This window comes from Amia ocellicauda, chromosome 3, assembly GCF_036373705.1.
Source record: "Amia ocellicauda isolate fAmiCal2 chromosome 3, fAmiCal2.hap1, whole genome shotgun sequence".
NCBI classification, from domain to species: Eukaryota; Metazoa; Chordata; class Actinopteri; order Amiiformes; family Amiidae; genus Amia; species Amia ocellicauda.
In genome coordinates, this window is record NC_089852.1 from 19,600,862 (window position 1) to 19,624,088 (window position 23,227).

Consider the following 23,227-nt stretch of genomic DNA (forward strand, 5'->3'; position numbering starts at 1 on the left):
AATCTTGGAGGAAATCTTGGCAGACCACACACAAAAATAGACAAGTAGCACATAACTTTTAATGTTTTTAGATTGATGGGTGACATGTTAAAGAATAGTTGTAGGTTATTTTCATATTTGCCATTTGAGATAATTACTAAGTCACCCTAAACCCTACATCTAACATTAAGATACAATTACAGCAGAGCAGAAATGGCTCAGTAAGCTACTTCACAAATTAATTAATCACCTAATAATTGTATGCTACAATCTATCAATAGCAGTACACAGCCATCAAAACTCCAAGGGAAGATTTTAGGATACCCTCCTGACTTTAAAGCAATGTAATACAGATTTCCACTTCAATTTATATATCTATACTACTGTTTTGCTATCTATAAACGCAGTTGCTCCTCTCTTCCTGTAGTGATGTAACCTTTCAAAGCATGTCAGAATATAAGGACATCATTAGACCATCAGATCTTATTTTTGAGGTTCGAAGAATAACTAATAACTAAAATGATCCATGTCATAATTCCAGTATGCATTTTTTACAAGGTATTTTACAAAACTGTTTAATATTTTTAAATATCTCATGTGGTAGTAATTACTGTATTATTTTTTATTGGTTTAAAGACTCCTTTCATGCTCCCATGTATATATATGTACCCTACATAGAAGGATAGATAGATAGATTGATAGATCGATATTTGTATTCTTTTTGCCAAAGGTATGCAATACAATTCCAGTAAAATGTGCCAAAAAAGACTGACTTTGTCAGCATATATAACAAATTCACTGCAAAACTCATTACAATGCATTTTCATACTGAGAAGTATTGTATTTAATTTGTTATGTTTTCATGGGTCTCTACTATGTCCCTACAAGTTGCACATCACTGTAGTTGTGTAACTGTGTGCAATGTAACTTAAAGAACAAAATAATTGTTTCGTTTTCTTAATTTCAGTATTGCTAGATGTATGAAGCTCTGCTTTTTGACATGGTTGAAAACAAGAAATCACATTTAACTTTCCATTAAGTGCCCAATCCATATAATCCTAATGAAAGACAACCCTGCTAAAAGTCTGGTGCCCTCATGCAGGCAAGTATTTAAATTTTCAAGTATAGAGGAGTGGCATCACAGTAATAGCCTCATTTACACAATGAGCTCTGTACAGCACAGAGTTCATCAATTAATGCGGACAGTTTAATTCATGTGGGTGGTTTATTAATTTGTGCATAGTTTATTCTGGTGTGATAATTTTCTTTAGTAATGTAATATGTTTGTACATACAAATTAACAATGCCAATACATAAACTGATCAATTGAATAAGATATATAATTCTTTTTTTAACCATACTGTGTGTGGAACTCCAGGCCTATATGTCAACTTGCTCTGATAAAATGTTGGCAAATGAGAGGATCTAATCTAGTAACTGTGGGATAATCTTTTGTATGTACTGTCAATGTGTAGTATAGTCTTGCTTTCTTGTTATTTTTATTTCACATAGCTGTTTTTCTTTGAAAGCTTGGAATTTGGAATGTTTCTATGAATGTGTTGGTGAGACAAAAAGGCCAATATGATAAACATTATGTATATTATACACATATTCTAAAAGTTACATCAAATAACTTTATATAAATATATGAACCTGTTGTACACAGGCACAGAGACAGAAGCAAGAAAGCATTTCTTACGACCACATAATTAAGCCTTGATGGGCCTAAATATATAATTTAACATAAAACAAGAAACTAACTTAAACTTGAACTTAACAAATAGCGTTGCTTGGGGAGATGCAGAAAATGTATATAAGGCAACACATTAGATTGTGTACACTTAAAGCAAGGCAATCAAAGTGTAAGGGTTCGCACCCAGAAAGATTGTGAATGGAAACATATGACTGCACTGAAAGCATTAGGCCATCGCTGACTTACCCAGGAGTATGAATGAGTTTTCATATATTAATTTCCTTTTAAAGAAGAATAAATAAATGTTTGCTTTGAAACACTGAGGGTTATTCGGTTTCAGTAAATAAAACAAGGTGCAATTACATTTGAAAAGTATTGTGAGTTTTGATTGGGAAATAGGAGATCAACAGCAAAGAAAAAAGCACACTCCATTACCATTTCAGGTAAGTTTTTTTTTTTTTTTTTAAACTGCATTGGGAATTCTCTCTCTGTATATAGCCCTTTATAAGGCCAGACCCTTTTCCTGTCCATTTCAATGCCATTCTTGGATATTAACGTTTAATAAGGGAGGACTCTACATAATGTAGACTCTATATGTCAGACTTCTTCAATATTTTTCTTTTCTTTTTTTTTAGGGGGATGGGGGGTTATTACAATGCAAAAAGTATCCTCAATAAATACATTTTCTCACTTATTGTAATTAGAACACTGCATCCAAGTCATTTAAAGGTTAACTGTGATTAGTGGGGAAAAGGAATGAGAAGGAATGAACTCCATCATTATTGTCAAATAAATGTAAGACTACTATTTTAAAAATACTTTAATGTGTAATTCAGGACTACATTAAAAATAAGGCAAAAAGCCTTCTATCTTGCTGCTCTGATTTTATTTAATAATTTTATAAAAATGTTATGTCCAAACTATCTTTAAAATGGTACAACACCATTATATCATGTCAGTGCAGTCTTATAATATAAAAAAATACTTGTCTTGATGTCTTCATATAATGTACTGATATAGGCAATGGAACAGAAATGACACTCCCTTAAGCTGTGTACCACACTCATTATACTTTCCATACTGTGACAGTGTGGGGGGGGTTGTCCTCACTGCCGGGGATCTAAAGGTGGGGCTGAGGAAACAATAGACGGGAGTGTGGGAGACGGGTGAGGCACTGTAACACAGATGATCAACAAAAAAATACAAAAACTTCAAATCAAATGAAAACATATACAATGACAAACAAAAACTAGACAAACAGCAGCCAAGTCAGTCCGTAGTCCATAATCCAAGTCAAAATCTGAAAGCAATCTTTGTTACTGTATTTCTTTCTCTCCGTCACTCTATTTCTTTCTCTCCGTAACTCTTTCTCCCCAACTCACTATTCTCTCTTTCCAAAACACCCTCCTCATTTTTCTCATATGGTTCTTTGGAATTAACTCTATAAGAAGAGCGGTCTCCACGGGCAATTGGCCTCAGCTGCTGGTAAGGCTTCAGGCGGACAGTCCTGGGGCTGTACGGATGTCGTGGGAGATGAGTTGTGTTCGGCCAGGGATACTGGAGAAGACATCTGTATTCCGGTCTATTAGCTTGAGGGTTGCCTGTTTCTGTGAAGGAGAGAGAGCTGGTCTGATATACACTTCTTCCCAGGGGTTCTCCAATACGTCTCAGGTTGCTATGTTTCCAAAGAGGTTCTCTTTTTCTATCAATTTCTTTAATAAGTTAATGTGATAGAGTTGCACTGGTTTTCTTCTATCTGGCTGCTGCACTGCTGCTGTAATTAACTTATTTGATAGGGTCCTCTCCAGCTGGCTACAAATGTATTCTTAACCATAGGAATCAATACTATCACTTTATCCCCCAGATGAAATATGCATGGTTGTGCATTCTGTTATACTGTACATGTGTTATGTGCCCTTGTTGGACTTGTATCATGTGTTCTCTTACTGGTCTCTTTTGCCAAGTCCCATAAGCCCCAGTGTCGGCGTCCATGTAACAGCTCAAAGGGGAAAATTCTGTGGATGCTTGGGGAACTTGGAAAACATTAGATACAGCAGTAGCTGATCACAGTCTTTCCCGTCCTTTTTCTACAGCATACTTTTCAGTGTTTTGTTAAAACGGTTTACTAATCCGTCATTTGGGAATGATAGACTGATAACCATAGTTTTTTAATTTGCAACAGTCAACAGAGATCCTTCATCACACCGGACATAAAAGGAGCGACCTTGTACATCATGATTCCTTGGTGATGCCAACATGGGAAAACATAAGGAAGAATTATTTCCTAATTTGATGTGCATAAAGGAATAGCCTCCAGGTAGCAGGTGGCATAATCCATGACATCCAGTATACAGTGAGGGAAAAAAGTATTTGATCCCCTGCTGATTTTGTACGTTTGCCCACTGAAAAATAAATGATCAGTCTATAATTTTAATGGTAGGTGTATTTTAACAGTGAGAGACAGAATAACAACAAAAAAGTATTTCAAAAAAGTTATAAATTGATTTGCATGTTAATGAGGAAAATAAGTATTTGATCCCCTATCAATCAGCAAGATTTCTGGCTCCCAGGTGTCTTTTATACAGGTAACGAGCTGAGATTAGGAGCACTCTCTTAAAGGGAGTGCTCCTAATCTCAGCTCGTTACCTGTATAAAAGACACCTGTCCACAGAAGCAATCAATCAGATTCCAAACTCTCCACCATGGCCAAGACCAAAGAGCTGTCCAAGGATGTCAGGGACAAGATTGTAGACCTACACAAGGCTGGAATGGGCTACAAGACCATCGCCGAGCAGCTTGGTGACAAGGTGACAACAGTTGGTGCGATTATTCGCAAATGGAAGAAACACAAAATAACTGTCAGTCTCCCTAGATCTGGGGGGCTCCATGCAAGATCTCACCTTGTGGAGTTTCAATGATCATGAGAACGGTGAGGAATCAGCCCAGAACTACACGGGAGGATCTTGTTAATGATCTCAAGGCAGCTGGGACCATAGTCACCAAGAAAACAATTGGTAACACACTACGCCGTGAAGGACTGAAATCCTGCAGCGCCCGCAAGGTCCCCCTGCTCAAGAAAACACATGTACAGGCCTGTCTGAAGTTTGCCAATGAACATCTGAATGATTCAGAGGAGAACTGGGTGAAAGTGTTGTGGTCAGATGAGACCAAAATCGAGCTCTTTGGCATCAACTCAACTCGCCGTGTTTGGAGGAGGAGGAATGACCCCAAGAACACCATCCCCACCGTCAAACATGGAGGTGGAAACATTATGCTTTGGGGGTGTTTTTCTGCTAAGGGGACAGGACAACTGCACCGCATCAAAGGGACGATAGACGGGGCCATGTACCATCAAATCTTGGGTGAGAACCTCCTTCCCTCGGCCAGGGCATTGAAAATGGGTCGTGGATGGGTATTCCAGCATGACAATGACCCAAAACACACAGCCAAGGCAACAAAGCAGTGGCTCAGGAAGAAGCACTTTAAGGTCCTGGAGTGGCCTAGCCAGTCTCCAGACCTTAATCCCATAGAAAATTTGTGGAGGGAGCTGAAGGTTCGAGTTGCCTCGAAACCTTAATGACTTGGAGAGGATCTGCAAAGAGGAGTGGGACAAAATCCCTCCTGAGATGTGTGCAAACCTGGTGGCCAACTACAAGAAACATCTGACCTCTGTGATTGCCAACAAGGGTTTTGCCACCAAGTACTAAGTCGAAGGGGTCAAATACTTATTTCCCTTATTAACATGCCAATCAATTGATAACTTTTTTGAAATGCGTTTTTCTGGATTTTTTTGTTGTTATTCTGTCTCTCACTGTTAAAATACACCTACCATTAAAATTATAGACTGATCATTTCCTTGTCAGTGGGCAAACGCACAAAATCAGAAGGGGATCAAATACTTTTTTCTCTCACTGTAGATAGCTGGATAATGCCTGCCTCTGTGAAAGGCTTCTGTCAGAGAGTCTGCCTCACTCTGTCAGACGCGGCGGTGTGTCTGTTCTCTCCCCATTATTGACATATGTCACATTTTGCTTCATTGCTGTTTATTGGAGTGAAATGACTTCAAACGATGCTTCGTTTTCTTCCGGCCATGAAAGCAGAGCAGCACTGGTAACCGTGTTCACTCTCATTTATAAGACTGAGTGACTGCGTGGCTGCGACCCAAATCGCACACTTGCTCCCTACACCCTTCGACAAGTGTACACTTTGCGTGACATTGTGCTTACGTCACAGAGTGTGCACTTGAGTGAAGAGGGTGTAGGGTGAAACTAAAAGCGCTCAATGGGACACACTCAGCATTCAGTGTCTTTGCCTTTGTCTGAAAAAGTACCTATGCAGTCTTTTCTTGTATTTGTATTTATTTAAAATAATAATAATAATAATAATAATAATAATAATAATAATAATAATAATAATAATAATAATAATAATAATTTTGAAATAAACTGTTCGTTAATATCACCGCCTAGTTTTATAGGATACTACTTCAGTAATTAATTAAATGATAGTTTTCAAAAAAAAATTTGGTTTAACTTTCTAATTGTATATTTAAATCATGATTATATAATAATTTTATTTTATCTATCTATGTATTATTTCCTTGATACATAATTTGCTAATTTCTACAACTGTCTAGCTAACATTACATTTATATGCACCCGCCACTGCTATTTTATCCCAGTTGACTTGTCTCCGCCTTTAACGCACAGAGTTCTGGGACTTCAGCGCTAAAACTCTTCCGCATAAGTGCGCGCTTTTGTACACTCCGCTGAAGGGAGCGTTGAGGGACGCAAACTGCTCGATTAGGCTCCTTCACTTGTTCCCTAAGGGTTTGGGACAGCGCTTAAGATGGCCACCGGAGTACTTCCGCCCCGCAAGGGAAGGGAACGAGGGAACAAGTGTGCGATTTGGCCCGTGTGTCTCGGCGGGCCTGTGCACGGGCTATATGAGGAGCGGAGGCAGAGGGCGGAAGGAGAAGTAGTTCCTATCCTAAACAACAAGTTGCTACATTTAATTTTATTTTCAATGTTCAATATCTGACACACATTTCGTTTAATAATAATAATAATAATAATAATAATAATAATAATAATAATAATAATAATAATAATAATAATAAATCACTGGCTAAAGAAAGCACCTGGTATCGATATTTTTATGTGAGGATCAATTTCAAAAATGAAACGTCAGGATCGGAAATATCGATACTTTGGATCGATACACCCATTTCGGAAACTATACCAGCAACATGAGTCTCCTACCAGTTCGCAGGTCCTGATATTTCAGATTTAATTCTGTGATGCGAGATTCTCTCCTGCGACTCTCCCGCAACTTTTCACGTTCACATCATTTTTATTTAATCGGGCCCCAGGCCTAAGTCTTAATGTGTGCTCATGAATATTCATGACACCTGCAACTAGTGACAGCTCTTCAAAGATAAAGCGTTCTTGTTATGCCATGTGAAAACTTTGTTTGTTGAAATAATAACATATATTTTAAGGAGGAGTGTCTCTAATACAATCCAAGTCAATTTTGTTAAAAAAGCAATTGTTTTTAAAACAGAAGACTTGGAATATGAAATGAGGCAGGTTTTCCAATATATACATAGGGAGAAAAGCACCACCGGAATTCCTTGCAATCCGATAATGCATCTCAAAGACAAATTAATCAAGACTACTGTATACATATATATTTATGCATGAACATTTTTACAAGCCTTCCTGTTGTTCACTTTTGGTGAGGAGAAATGTTTGCGGATGGTGCAGAGGATAATAAAATTCAAATGTTCAGTGCTTATGTATGATAAGTGCCAATGCCTAATTCCACACTGGCTAACCCTGATTATATGCTGCCATGGTTGGTGCAGACCTGGGTATCAGGTATCTGATTTAAAAAATGCTAACTGCAGTATAACATAAAAACAAATAATTAGCACAGCACAATCCAAATGTTTAAGCACATAATTATACAAAATAATTAATGCACAGAATAAAAATAAAGTACCGGGTCAACTCAATAGTATTTTATTACTGTAGTATTTACCTACGGCTAACTCGAATCCCCCCTCCAGTCCCCTCCATCATCTCCTCCAAGATCGCTGTGGCTCCCTGGGCTTCGGGAGGACCTCACCCTGTCTGGCGAGTCTCCGCTATCTTCTCATTTGCTACAGAAAAACAACTAGGTTAATTACAAATATTGTCAAATCATAAACTTTACCAAACAATGTATTAAAGTCTGAGATAAAAACAATACTTACATCTTTGTTTCAAGTTTTTAAGTTCGGTCTTCATCTCATTCATTGATACATTGGAAGATCGGTATCGAATTATTCAATTGAATAAATAGGCTACACATGTAAACACTTTCTGTATAATGAACAGACAATAAAATATACAAATGTACATAAAATATTCACAACAATTAAAAGACCAGCTTTTCTACACATTAGATACATTAGATCATAATAGAAATAAACATCCAGGCTACCTATTTACTGAGCTTAATATCTCCTCCCACATGTTGCGTTTTAATTTTGTGGTCAGTACTTGGCTAATTTTGCCCCCAAGAACTGACTCCCTTTCTCTATAAGCAATAGCAAGTGCCGGTGTATGATACAATAGTAACCAGTCCCATTTCCAAAAAGACAATACAGATTGAAGAAAGTAGGACAGACGGCTGCAGGGCAGGGATCGTGGAGAGAGACGGAGACACAGCAGCTGGCAAGGGACGATTTGTCATACTTGAGTGTCTGGGTCAGTCATTGAATTCGGCAGCAGTGGGTGGCATTACAGAGCGGTGGTGCAGAGAGAAGTACCTACTTTTCTAACTCCGTGTTTATTTCAAATTAATGACATCATACACACGACTAATGTCATTACTTTGAGTAGTGTTTTTCTCTAAACCTGTAGTATAATACAGGAGCTGCCTTGTGTACAACCTTAATGTTTGAGATTACAGCAGTTCTTTATATAGCTACATGTTAGCATGGGTTTAATTAATTTAAATTATTAAATAACCTACATTTAAACTCCACTCTTTTCAACACTATTTTGTTGCTTAATTGAATGTATTTATTTGTTAATGCATTTTCTGTCATATTGCACTGTTAAAAATAAAAATGTTGCTAACTTAACCATAAGAAGACGCACCATGCAGAATGACTAGGGCTGCTGTGAGGAGTAACGGTTATGAAAGTTGTGGGCAAAATTGTGTACCCTTGAGCAAGATACTTTACCTAGATTGCTCCAGTAAATACCCAGCTGTATAAATAGGTAATATTATTAAAAATATAATCTTGATATAGTGTGAGAATTGTAAGTTATCCTTGATAAAGGTGTCTGCTTACAAATATAATAACAAATTAGTTTATTTTGTTTTTGTATTTATTTGATCATGTATAATGAATTATATATTGCTACAGGTTAAAAACACAGAACAGATGCACTACATACAGGGTTTCTAGCCAAAGCTAATTTGCAACCCCTGTCCATGGTCAGGCTTTAATAATAAATACAAAGTGAATCCGTACAAAAACACAGAATTTACACAGTAGTTTGATTTTACAATCTAAAATTTTCAAAGAATGTATACAGTGAATCAATTTGCAATATTTTCTAATATATATCTCTTGCATATATATATATATATAAAATCTCCATATGCATCAATAATTACACTTCTGATTCTCTTTAAACCATATTTTTATATTTGTGTTACATGTACAATACAAATATATTTCATGTTGTTTATATTTGTATCTGTTAAATAGACTCCAGCACTGTAAAGAGAAACATCAGGACTGGCCAATTAGAAAGTGAAGCAGTGCTGTGTGTCCAATCTGCAGAGGAAGTGTCTGAGCTGCATCCTGTCCATTTCAAACAGGAGAGAACTGAACTAATTGAAGAGTAGGTGAGGGATCTGATTTTACAGGAAATTACACATCACATTAAGATGAGGAACAGGTTTGCAAAATTCCTTTGAATTTTGACAACACTAGATCTCCACAGGCAGTTCTGGGAATTTCTTTGGATTATTGAGAATTTTCTAAATTAATTGGGAACTCTGCAATTTATTGTATTATTATTATTATTTTTTTATTATTTCTTGGCAGACGCCCTTATCCAGGGCGACTTACAACATAAGATACTAAAACATAATACTGAAACAGATGATGTTTTTGGATAAGGTCATTTTGGATCAGTAGTAGGATGCTTGGAAAAGTATTACATTAATTTACTTTTGAATTTAAGTGAGTACTACTGCAACATATAGGACAAATATCCAATATATTTGAAATAAAATAAGTTTTGTTTACTAGTGCTACAAGTACTGTTCAGAAATATGCACAAGATGAGAACACTTTTATTCAAACATCAAACTCTACTTGATGTCAATCATAAAGAAACAAGGGACTACACCAAGTCAAAGCATTGAGCAACACATGGATGCTATCATAGTTTGATTTATTTTCACAATCTACTCTCTATTGTTGTAAATGCTAATAACTATGTAGAAATGTGGCTTTTTTAAATTTGACTGTGATTACATGCACATTGCAAGTCTTGCCAAATCATGTGCTTGAAGTCCATACCATTCTAGATGGTCTAGGTGGTCTTTGTTTAGGGATTGCATTTCTATTCAAGCTTGCATGTGGTGTGTGAGTTCATCTAAACAGCAATAGATTGTGCTTCAGGCAGTGAAATTACATGAAGAAACATACATTCTTGGATACAAAAGGAAACAGAACACACATTTTCCATGTTTCCAGTTATTGTGGAAGTAGGCGATGTTTAAAACAGGTCAGACTTGAGATTCATGGTACAACTATATAAAACAGTCCCACTGCTCCCATTTTGCACTGAATGTTAGCCATTCCCTGTTTTCACAAGATTACTCTTGAGCTGAAGACATACTGAATGTAAAACTGAAGGTGGTATTTACTGCACTCCAGCTGCAGTCTGAAAGCAGCAGTGTGCTCCTGATGCTGCCGGTCCTAATTGGGTTCCAGTCAGAGTAAACCTCACGTTCCTCTGTTCCAGTCTGCAGCCATGGAAGTACTCTGGCCTGAACCAATTTTTTACTATTGAGGGGAGAACTGAAAAGGACCTGCAGGGAGTGCTGGGGGTCAGAGAGAGAGGTGCGTGTGGACGGTAAACACTTTCCATTGAGTCTCTTCCATATCTTTTATGTTCATGTTGTTAGTTGGAATCCCTAATTATTTTACGATTTCATTTCCCAATTTTGGATTTGCCAGTTGCCACTCAACTTGTGTGTGTCTGTGGGAACTGCTGCTCATCAGTTAACCTGAGCATGTCTTTGATTTAGCGGTCTATAGTTATGAAGCTGTCTTCTGACACAGCTGTCTGCAAGTGTCTTTTCCTTCAAGCATGTAAATACCTGTGAGAGAGGTATGCCCCTGTGTTTTTCACTAATGAATCACTGGAGCTGCTGACAGTAATGTTGCTTTCCCCCAGGAGCTGTGGGAGCCAGTGATCCCTATGATGATGGGGAATTTAATCCCACTGAGCCACCACACTTGTGAATGGGAGCGGGGCTCCAGCCTGAGGCAGGATAGAGAGCCTTTAGCTGCTGAAAGCACTTTAAATCCCGACTTTAAAAGGAGCATTTGAAATGTGGAGGTTCTGTGCCGAAAATACCAACATGTTTACTTTGTCCTGCTTTAACAATGATCGCATCGGGCCATACAGGCCATACTGCTGCTCCCAGTGGGGGAAAAGTTACTTCTGGGCATATGAACATAAAACTCACCAGTGAATTCACACATCAGATTATCGCATTGACAGAACAACTCTCCATCACAGAAGTAATCAGTGGTTCCCAAGGGGATGGTGGAAACATTGGCACACCTGGAAGAGTAATAAATGTAGAAGGCTCAGGAACTCCAGCCTGCCATGCTTCCACCCCACCCTGGTCAGCATTTGCAGTGAAGTACAGCCTACACTGTGTAGCCCTTCCTTGCAAAGCCACATTCTGGACTGAGAGGGAGCAAGTTGTTAACTTTAGACACTAGGGCTGCTGTACAGCTGCATTAATAGGCATGAAATCCCTGTAGAACACAATCCACTTCATACGTTAAGCATCAAGGGCAATATGCACCATTTCAAAATGAAATGCTGAGGCAAGCATTCATATCCCCCACTAATGCATATACAGAAATGAATCACACCATGTGCACTATAGCTAGACAGTGGCCAGAGATGGACTTACCCCCTTCATCAGCACACAGTCCAATGATCTCCACCAGCAGGGCAACACAGACCAATTTCAAAATCATTCTGAAAGAAAGTATAAATTAAAAAAATGTCAAGCACAAACTGCCACCCGAATACCTGCCAGTTAGATGTTTGATACACTACCACTTTCAATCAAGCCTTTCAACACCACAATTTCTTCATAAATCAAGTCTGCCTATGAGAAGGAACAGTGGTGTCATGCCATTGGGGCACGTGCCCCCCTGAAGAAACCCTCTTAAATTGACGAAAATGGCAGCACAGGAGTTGTGTTGCAAATGGAAAAGAAGTCTTTTATTCAGGCTGGCCCGGAAGAACAGAGCGAATTCGTGTTCAAACTGCTTTCTTACAGATCTCTTCCGGGTTTTACATTTTATACAGTAGTAAACAAAAGGTGAATAATGTCCAATCATCAGAGGGCTGTGTCCTGGATGTGCATGTGGATTGGCTCAGCCCTCGCTTCTCTACTTCCTCTTCCTCCTTTGGAGTGTAGGGTTACCACTCACCGGGGATGACGTCACTGTTTCCTCCACAAAGCATTCTGGGATGCGCAAAGGACTGTGGGGGAGAGAGTGGTTCGACGTGTTTTGCACATGGAACCAGACAGAGAAAAGTCGCTGCAGGGGGAGGGTAGAGTTGTTCCATGTGTTTTAGAAAAGTGGGTGTGCAGGGGGAGAGAGACAGAACTATACAACATTTTGCATATTCCATTCAAAGAAATATATATAATTATATATATATATATATATATATATATATATATATATATATATATACACACACTTAAATATTTATGCAGAGCTGATGTCATTTATTGGATTTAAATTTGACAAGACCTCAGGTTTTTCACCCCCCAAATTATTCCCATTGTTCATATTTATGTCAAACCTATTGTAACCATAGGAAACTGACCTGTGTCATGACGCACACAGATTCTCTTCTACCTGGCAATTGTCGACTATGCCACTTTAGGAATTGCACCCAAAGAAGTACTTAAAACTAAAGACCAATTGCCCAATGCAGGCCCCCCCAAAACAAATAAGAGTAAATAGAGACGTGCAAATAAAAGACAATAACAGTTTATTTTGTATATAATAGGACTAGTTAAAAGTATTAAAAACCGATTACAATACATATAGGTACAATCGAACAATCACCACCAGGGGGCGACCAACACTCGCTTCAGCCTAACCAAAAATAATACATGACAAGTCAAATTACATTAATCATAAACCCAGAACCAGTGTATAAATGTATATATATGAAGTATAAGAAAATCACTGCACACATACTTAAAAAAAACAACCAATTATAAAGTGAAAGAAAATAAATAAAATCAGAAAAATATATAAAAACAAACCATAACCAATCACTTGTCCACTGTAACAAATTAAAGCTGATTACCTTCTATCGCCCCTCCCACTTACATACAAACAACCACAAAACAAAGTTACATAAATTAAAAGAAAATACGTAGAAAACAGCAGCTGACTCTCTCCTTCTCACGGTACCGCAACGTCCTGTGTCACAAAAGAACCTCTAAGCAAATCGAAACCAACTCAAGCCCCTGGCATAAGGGAAGGTAGAGACTTGCTACCCACACTAGGAAGCTAATTTATATATCCCATACCCGTGGAACCCATTAACGAAGTTACCTGCACCAGCTGCATTTAATAATGGGGACCAATTAACCTCACCAGTTACAATATGTAGAAACATTTCAGTAAATATGATTTATTTTAGATGATCCCTTGCTACTTCAGCTACAGTATGCAATTTAGCGAAAGCCCCTTAATCAGTGCATGCGCATCATCAAGTGTGTACCTGCGGACGCTGGTGTTTCTGTTGTAAGTTGTGTGCAAGACGGCATGTTACAGTATATCAAAATCACACACTGAACTACACTGATTACTACAACAGGTTCTTCAAAACTACATTTGTTTGGGCATTTTTGTATATCTTGCTTATTCAGTGGCAGTTTTAAGAATATATAGTGCCGTCTTTGTTTTGTTAAAGTTATGTAGCCTATAAAAGTTAGTTTAACCTGAAATATTCATATTTTTGTGGTATTTTATTTTATTTAAGTGTTCAGGTGTTATCCTTTTTTCCTTTCCTAACTTCAGGTACAGTTGCCTCCATAATTATTCACATCCTTCTACAGTGTTTTTTAGCAACATAAATGCAAGTGTACATTCAGTATTTGTTGCATAAATGAATAACAACATTACTATTGTCAGACATTCAGTATTGGACTTAGCAAAAATATATTTGTCCAGCATATCTGCATATTTGTTCAAAAAACGAGTTTCAAAATTATTTAAAAAAAAAATACAAAAAACTGTACTGAATTTTATTTTTTTACGATATCTTACACTGACCATCTTTTTCTGTGTTTTATATTTTATATTTGTGTGAGTGTGTCCACTGCACTTCTCAACATTCCCTATTTCTTGTCATAAATTCATCTTGGCAAAGTTTAACTCCTGTTTTCTTTGCCAACTTCTCTTGGCTTACTTCCAACTCACCCTCCTTAACTGTTTAGGGTTCCTCCACTTTTCTGCCTTCTGTCACAACTTTGCAATACAAATCACCTCACCTTTCTCTAACAGTTTCTTTGTTTTCTGTTCTTTCCACCATCTCTCCTACTCTTCCTTGTTGCTTTCTGGATCCCACTTCCTCTCTCTCACGTTCTCATAAATCCTACTTACATACTCTTTCATGGCTTCTTATTTTTCTCTTGCCATTTTTACTCTGTTGAGAGTGTCCCTCTCTCTCTGCTGAGAGAGTTCCTAGTTAGGTCTACCAGCTCCCCTAGTCCCCGGTCATTGCTTTGATAATGACTGGATAACTCTGCATAACTGTGCTATCACCCTCACGTAAGCATGCTGATCAAAACTGAAGAAGTAAACAGGGTTAGAAGAGATGAGACCCTTATTATCCTGTTTGTGATGCCAGGTTGTAGAGGTGAAAATCAGCAAAGAATCAACAAGAGGCCAGGGGACTTCAGTTGAGCTGGTTTATTCCATCCAGAGCGCCCTGGAGCCAGCAGACTAACTCCAGAGGGTAAAGCTTCATCATATATATTTTACAGACTTCATGTAACATTCTACGTTGATGTTTTTCAACCTATAATATTCCCCAGCCACTGTCCCACCTCAATCCTAAAAAAAAAAGGGTGAAGGTTCCTTTTTCTGTTTGCGAGGCCCACATTCCATGTTGTCAGAAGAGATCAATGTCCAGTATTGATGCTGTGTTCCATTTTTCTGTTTTGTGAGGATCTATCTTCATGCTGCAATATTTGACTTTGACAAATATAAAACATTTTTGTTGTTACCGTTATCAATTCTTTGCTAATTTTCATACCCTTCAGTAAGGACCTCCGAAACATACTTACATGGAATGATAACGCTGCGTTGCTGATTGATAATGTAGAAATCAATGTTAAAAGCACCCCACTGCCCACCCCTCAATAATTTTTTCCAATTAATTTAAAACATAAAAATAATATAAGGCACTTTTTCGAACAGCAGGGGGCTGTGGGGGATTTGACCTTGAGTTGACCTTGAATTTGAGATGGCCCCTTTCTGGTGATCGTGTTCTGGGTACTCCATCACACTGCAAACCAGGTGTGCATTCTGAAGGTGTGTTTCTGGGGCACTAAAGGCGTGTACATTCTGAAGGGGTGTGTTCTGGCGCACTTTAGTTGTTGCTGAATTTGACTGACCTCATGGCAGGACTGGCAGGGAAAATACTGACCTGTGTAAATTCTGTTTTTCAACCCCCCACCCTCTAAAAGAGCTCTATTTAAGCTCTCCTGATTCTTTAGTGAAATAGCTATTTTCTCTTTGTGAGTGAAGCAAGCCTACCTCTTCACAATCTTCAACGGTATCTACAAGAAAACCCCTGAGAGGAAGTTCTGTTCTAGGTTGCTGGATCTGGGAGCTGGCGGATGATACAAGATGGGGCTACTGCTTTAAATTGTACAAGGGGTATGTGGGTGTGGAGCTTTTCAAGCTAAGAAAAGATGAAGATATGTTTTTGCCTTTTGTAACCAGAATTTAGTCAACTTATGAGGACTGGATGCATGTAAATGTATGGAGAAGCATAAGCAATGTAGTAAGCAATGAAGATGGCGTCTTTTCAATTTTGGATGCTGGGGTTAAAAATCAGTGGACTTTCATGTTACAGGATGAATATTATGAAGAATTTGAAAAATTAACACAAAAGATAAACTAAAAGTTCTCTGGAGAGTCACCCTCTGTCAAATTACATTACAGTTCTATTAAAAATAAAGTTTATATGGAGGTTGCACCAACCATATTAAAACCCAGGGTAACCTAGACCAGATTTTAGGTCTTAATGCCAACAAAGAGGAGGACTTTACAGGCAAAATAGCCCCATTCCCGGCAGATATCCGTGCTTAGTTGAGGCTCCCCCTAGCAGACGTGGCCCTGGACAGTCTTTGAAGAACCCAGTCTTGATGCACAGATGATAACATTTATTAATTTAACATGCCAGCAGAGACTATCACTGAATAACAGAAGTGGACAGCTTTTATACATTGCATGACATGTGGGTCTGTGGGCAGGGACATTCACTGGTTTCCCAGAGTGTTATCTTGAGGTCAGATTTCTGACCCTTGTAATGTTCATGGTAGTCTTCTCAGGAGAGGTGTGGGATCCAAAGAACAGATGTCTTCCTTTGATATACTGGGAAAGGTCCGATCCCACAAATCTTGTTTTAACAACTGTCATTAACAAAGACAGTTCCTGCCAGTCTGGGGAAGCAATTTAAGTCCACAAACAGACTTTTAACAAACAGCTGTGGGCCCTCTTGCTCTCTGCAGTTTGATCCTTTTATTATTGACAGGAATGTCTAGAGGGTATGCCCTGAACAGCTTGCAAAGTGGTTGTTGCTAGCTTAATACATTTACTTTGCTTGGTCTGCATATTATTATTAATATAAAACATAATACAGTTTATATTAAACGTTAATAACAGCCCTTCAGTCTTCCTTACCAGTTCACTGCCCTCCTCCCTTGTGACGGATTGGGTATACTGTAACCCCTCCCCTTTTAGGCAACCCCTTGGTTATCTGAGAAAGGAAGCACTGCCCAAGGGTTGCAAGGTCGCTGGGGAGGAAAAGAGGAAGTTCCTGTGTGTGCGTCATGTTATATACAAACAGGAAATAGGAAGGGGACTGTTTGAGTGACACACACAGAGGCCTATAGGCGTCTTTGTTAGAAGAATGTTATCAACAGGTATCCATGGTGACTGGTGTAGCCCCTCCCCCTTTGGGCAGTACTTGCTTTCTCAGATAACTGGTTGCATTTGCAACCTACCGTTCTGTTTATGTAGTTTGCTAAGGCATTTCAATGTAGTTTGACCGTCTACTACCTGTCTTTGGTTATTCCACACTATACGTAGCCACTCAAGCAGGTCCATAACTGAACCTGTACATCGATAGCAGCCTGTAAGGTTGTAGTTACCTCTTCACTCTAACTGGTCAGACTGTCTGAATCTCTGTCTGAAACAGATTCCCTTGAGCCTGAAACACACGAGAACTGATATACTTAGTTTCCCCAGTAAAATCTTATACAGACAAACAAACAAAAAAGATAAAAAGGATCATTCCCACCATGCTAACGCACTAAGATTCTATATTTAAAGTGCCCCTTTAAAATCAGTATAATGTTTTAACATTAGAGTGCATTTCTTTAATTAATAAGAATGTTACAGATGAATAAGATTCATAGTTTATGTATATAATTTAAATGAATCATTATAGTCATTAATAAAATAATCCATTATAAAACAAATAATCGTTAAGAATATTATAGACAACCAAGAGACTAAGTTCAACCAAGAGAGATAATATAATAACTGAGCTTATGTGTATTTACATGATTATTGTAAATAAAATAGACAAAATTAAAATGTATTGATTAAAATTAAATTACTAGAATGACAGATCGCTATAATGAGCTTTTTCAGACTCACACAGCATTAAACACACTGGTAAAACAAGCACAAGCAAGAGAGAGAGGTCCCTCCTGTTCGCTTAGCACAGATTCCCACAATTCTCAGCAGATCTGAAGAATCCCACCGATCCCATTGGTCTAGTGTCGCAAACCTGTGCAGAACTGCGGACATTTGCACTACACAAATGCGACCAAAGATACCGATACCGATACCTTTGCAGGGACAAAGTGTAATTCAGCACATTGCACAAAGCAAAACAAAAGCACGAAACTAAATGAAACAAACACATGCACACAAAAACTGAGCTTCTAAAATTAGGTATTTGTTTAACTCCAACAAAACAAAAAAAATCGGCCAAGCAGCTTCTCCGGAAGAGTCAACAGAATCTGAGAAACGGACGCCAACTGCGCAGAGCGATAAGTGTCATATTAATATTGTTGTGTCTTCTGCTCTCTGTCCACTTTGTGGTGACATATTAAGAGTCATAGGGCTGTCCTAAAATGTATCGAAATTAATGAAAGCTTATGGTATCACTAATTTAACTAAACATTTATATTTTCATGTACAATTACAGTACTCAGCCTATATGTAAACTCTAAGAAGTGAAGGTTGTAATAAGAACCTTTTTGGATTCCCAGGGTTGACTGTGGAGGATCCTTAAGGTTCTTATTAAAACCTTTTACCAAGGTTCCCTGCAAACAAGGATCCTACAGAATGTTGAATGTATGTTAAATCAATCGCGATCATGAGGAAAATGGTTCTTAAATGCTCTCTTGTGTTTACCACGGACCTCACGGTTCTTAAACAAACCCTTTAACTCACGAACAACCCAAAGGTTCGATAGAACCGTTGAAGAATCTTAAATTTTTAGAGTGAGTATGTACTCGGTTGGTGTTTTTTTCTGTTACAGTTATTAATTTACTGTAGAAGCTTTATTTTCTGTTAACTGTATTTGAAAGATTTTACGTTTAAAAAGTAAAGTAGTCCTGATCCAATGTAAATTAAAATGTCTGGTCACGCATAAGTGGGGCAGGCTAATTTGAGAGCAATTCCAAAAGATAGACTAACACTCATTGATAATAATAATAATAATAATAATAATAATAATAATAATAAAATATGTTACTGTTTATATCAATTAAATATACTTTTCTGTGTAAATGGGTTAATGTGTGTGTGTATATATATATATATATATACACTCACCTAAAGGATTATTAGGAACACCATACTAATACTGTGTTTGACCCCCTTTCGCCTTCAGAACTGCCTTAATTCTACGTGGCATTGATTCAACAAGGTGCTGAAAGCATTCTTTAGAAATGTTGGCCCATATTGATAGGATAGCATCTTGCAGTTGATGGAGATTTGTGGGATGCACATCCAGGGCACGAAGCTCCCGTTCCACCACATCCCAAAGATGCTCTATTGGGTTGAGATCTGGTGACTGTGGGGGCCAGTTTAGTACAGTGAACTCATTGTCATGTTCAAGAAACCAATTTGAAATGATTCGACCTTTGTGACATGGTGCATTATCCTGCTGGAAGTAGCCATCAGAGGATGGGTACATGGTGGTCATAAAGGGATGGACATGGTCAGAAACAATGCTCAGGTAGGCCGTGGCATTTAAACGATGCCCAATTGGCACTAAGGGGCCTAAAGTGTGCCAAGAAAACATCCCCCACACCATTACACCACCACCACCAGCCTGCACAGTGGTAACAAGGCATGATGGATCCATGTTCTCATTCTGTTTACGCCAAATTCTGACTCTACCATCTGAATGTCTCAACAGAAATCGAGACTCATCAGACCAGGCAACATTTTTCCAGTTTTCAACTGTCCAATTTTGGTGAGCTTGTGCAAATTGTAGCCTCTTTTTCCTATTTGTAGTGGAGATGAGTGGTACCCGGTGGGGTCTTCTGCTGTTGTAGCCCATCCGCCTCAAGGTTGTACGTGTTGTGGCTTCACAAATGCTTTGCTGCATACCTCGGTTGTAACGAGTAGTTATTTCAGTCAAAGTTGCTCTTCTATCAGCTTGAATCAGTCGGCCCATTCTCCTCTGACCTCTAGCATCAACAAGGCATTTTCGCCCACAGGACTGCCGCATACTGGATGTTTTTCCCTTTTCACACCATTCTTTGTAAACCCTAGAAATGGTTGTGCGTGAAAATCCCAGTAACTGAGCAGATTGTGAAATACTCAGACCGGCCCGTCTGGCACCAACAACCATGCCACGCTCAAAATTGCTTAAATCACCTTTCTTTCCCATTCAGACATTCAGTTTGGAGTTCAGGAGATTGTCTTGACCAGGACCACACCCCTAAATGCATTGAAGCAACTGCCATGTGATTGGTTGATTAGATAATTGCATTAATGAGAAATTGAACAGGTGTTCTTAATAATCCTTTAGGTGAGTGTATATATAGTTTGCTTTATAATATATATTGTGGACAATACAACAAAGGTTAAGGTTCCCAACAGGTTTTGTACAGAACACTACAGACAGTACATGGTTTTAAAGCAGAGAAGTACATTCAGTATAAAACACATGTAGAATTAAGATAAGTTAGAGAGACAATGCAAAAGTCCTTAATAAAATTAAAATCCATCCATTTTCGAAGCCGCTTATCCTGGTCAGGGTCGCGGGGAAGCCGGGGCCGATCCTGGCCGGCATGGGGGATCGGCAGGAATACAGCCAGGACGGGACGCCAACCCATTGCTGGGTAAATTAGCTTTGCCGATCAACCTGGCGGATGGTGGGAAGAAGCGGGAGACCCGGGAAACCGTGCAGACAGGCACCCGAGCCAAGACCCGAACCAGCGCCACCGTGCTGCCCCTAAAATAAAAATACTATTTTATATTAATGTGTTGTTTATTATTGTTTCTTAGTTTTTTGGAGTTATTCATATTTGTTAAAGCCGTCTCTCTAATTTTGCATTTCGCAAATTAGCTCATGCTCTTGTCTATTAAATCAGTAAACGGCTCCTTCTGATGGAATTGTTAACAGATGTTTAAGAATAATAATAAAAATAAAGCACTATCACACTGCCTTAAGTACAGTTGTTAATTTAGTAAATATAGCTACTTTTAACCTCATTCTGTCTCCTACCTAAGCTTTCATTAATTTCAAATACATTTTAGGACAGCCCTATAACTCTTAATATGTCACCACAAAGTGGACAGAGAGCAGAAGATCACAACAATATTAATATGATACATTGACCCATCCCTGTTGAACATTTCCGCATTCATGGAAGTTAGTCAACCCAACCTTGAGATGAAACTGCCAGACATAATAAAGAATTATGAGTGTCCAAGTTAAAAAGCCTGACAACTGAGCTCGAAGATCTCACCCACCAGAAGGCCACTCTCGCTCAAAACCACAAATGAAGCGACATCGAAAACCTCCCAAAACCAGACCAACTTGTCTTTGAAACATGGAATGCTATTCCCGAAAATTATGGCAACATGAAAAAGTATGCATTTGGAGTCCTGTCCATCTTTGGATCAACATACTCGTGCAAGCAGGTTTTCTCAAGCATGAACTATATAAAATCCAATCATCACTCCCGCCTCACAGATGAGAGCCTGAAGTCTTGTGTGAAGATCAAAGTAGCCTCTTACAGCCCTGATATCCAGAAGATCTGCAGTGAAGTTCAGAAACAGAAATCGCATTAAACTGGTGAGAAGGCTATTCTTTAATATTTTTTAGACTACAGTATATTTTATAAGCTATAATGTATTGTAAATTGCAACAAAGGCTGTGTTTTAGCCAATTGTTATTTAGCATATTTACTAGGCAATAAAATGTTTTCGTCATTAATTGAGCTGATATCGTTGTGTTTTATTCTCACTGGTCCCAGACGGTTGATTGCTGTACATGGCTGCGACAAGGGAAAAGGATTATACCACTTAACTTTGTTCAAAATTAATCCAGCGGTACCCCTTCTTCCTGAAACTGAAACAAACCAGTTGATTTCTATAGTTAGCCTATGATTGAAATTATAAGTTATTATCATAACCCCCGGTTCCCTGAAAAAGAAAGACAGCCATGACCTAATGGGAAGAGCCTTCAGACCTGCCAATCATTGAAAGCATGTACCAAAGCTGCCCAATAGGGGCCCTGCTGGCAGGAGGAAGACCCGCCCCTGGTGTCTGTGAAAAGTCTCCTCCTGACTGTAGCTTCCTGACATTTCTTCGTCTGGCTGAGCAACCCCTGAAGAATAATGGTTGTCTTTATTTTTCAGGGAACCGGGATTATGATAATAACCTATTGTTCCCTTTCAAATCAAAAGACAGCCATTACCGAATGGGAAGACTATACCAGAGCTGTCGCAAGTCTGGACACCTTACTAAGCCTAAACCCACAATGACAAGGATAGCAGAGCCTCATAGCACCTGAGGGATAGCAGTTTGAAGTACCTGGGAGCCCAAGCATGGGTGCAGCCGGTCCACCATGTTGAGGTGGTAGAACCTTGTGAAGGTCTGTTGACCGGACCAGGTCGCAGCATTGCACAGTTCTTGCAGTGTGGCACCGTGAAAGAGAGCCCACGACGTGGCTTGTTTCCTCGTAGAGTGCACTGAGATGTGTTCAGGCATGGGAACATTAGCAATCTAGTAGGTGAGCCGGATCGCATCCACCACCCAGTGCGCCAGTCGCTGTTTTGAAACCACCCTCCCTCAGGTGGTGGAACCGTAGCAGACAAACAGCTGGTCAGATTTGCGACTCTGAGCAGTCCTCCGCATATAGCACCTCAAAGCCCGGTCAGGTCAAAGTGTGTGTAGTCTGCGGTCCTCATCCGATTCATCTGGAGGGGGGTGGAAAGACTCCAGGACAACAGGTTGGTTTATATGGAATGCCTACATGACCTTGGGCAGAAAGGTCCAGATCCGATATGTCCGAGTGCGACGCCACCTAGGACAGCACTTCTTCCCAGTGAGGGTGGCAATGGTCGTGACAGCTGAGGGAGACAGTGAACATCATCTTCCGCCAGAAGTCGCGCCACCATAGAGTGCAGCATCTGTTGCTGGGAGTCCAGCCTGTGCGACAGTTCCACCACTGTTTTAATCAGAGACACGATCCCGTCCGCTTCCTGTCTCCTGTGACGTGGAGGAGTTCACGAAGCGGAGCGTCTAGCAGATCTGGAGCGGGAGCGTCTCGCTCTCAGGGGAGTTCCTGGCCCTCTTACGGCGCGTGGCCTCCGTAAATGCTGCAGAGTGAATGCAGCCCCCATCTCCCGTCAGTGCATTCTGGGCATGCTTTTCACCCAGACAGCGCACGCATAAGTTATGTCCATTGTCCTAGGGCAGCTTGCCCTGGT

The 23,227-nt window shown here is 39.2% G+C and overlaps 1 long non-coding RNA gene across 1 annotated transcript; it reads right to left on the bottom strand.

The window, feature by feature from the left end:
• Positions 1–1,773: 1,773 nt before the first annotated feature.
• On the bottom strand, positions 1,774–14,802 carry LOC136739740 (uncharacterized). Its single transcript, XR_010812991.1, has 5 exons — positions 14,519–14,802; positions 11,900–11,967; positions 11,441–11,538; positions 7,715–7,835; positions 1,774–3,279 (listed from the first exon to the last, which is right to left on the bottom strand). It is a non-coding gene; the product is annotated as an uncharacterized LOC136739740 (long non-coding RNA).
• Positions 14,803–23,227: the final 8,425 nt, after the last annotated feature.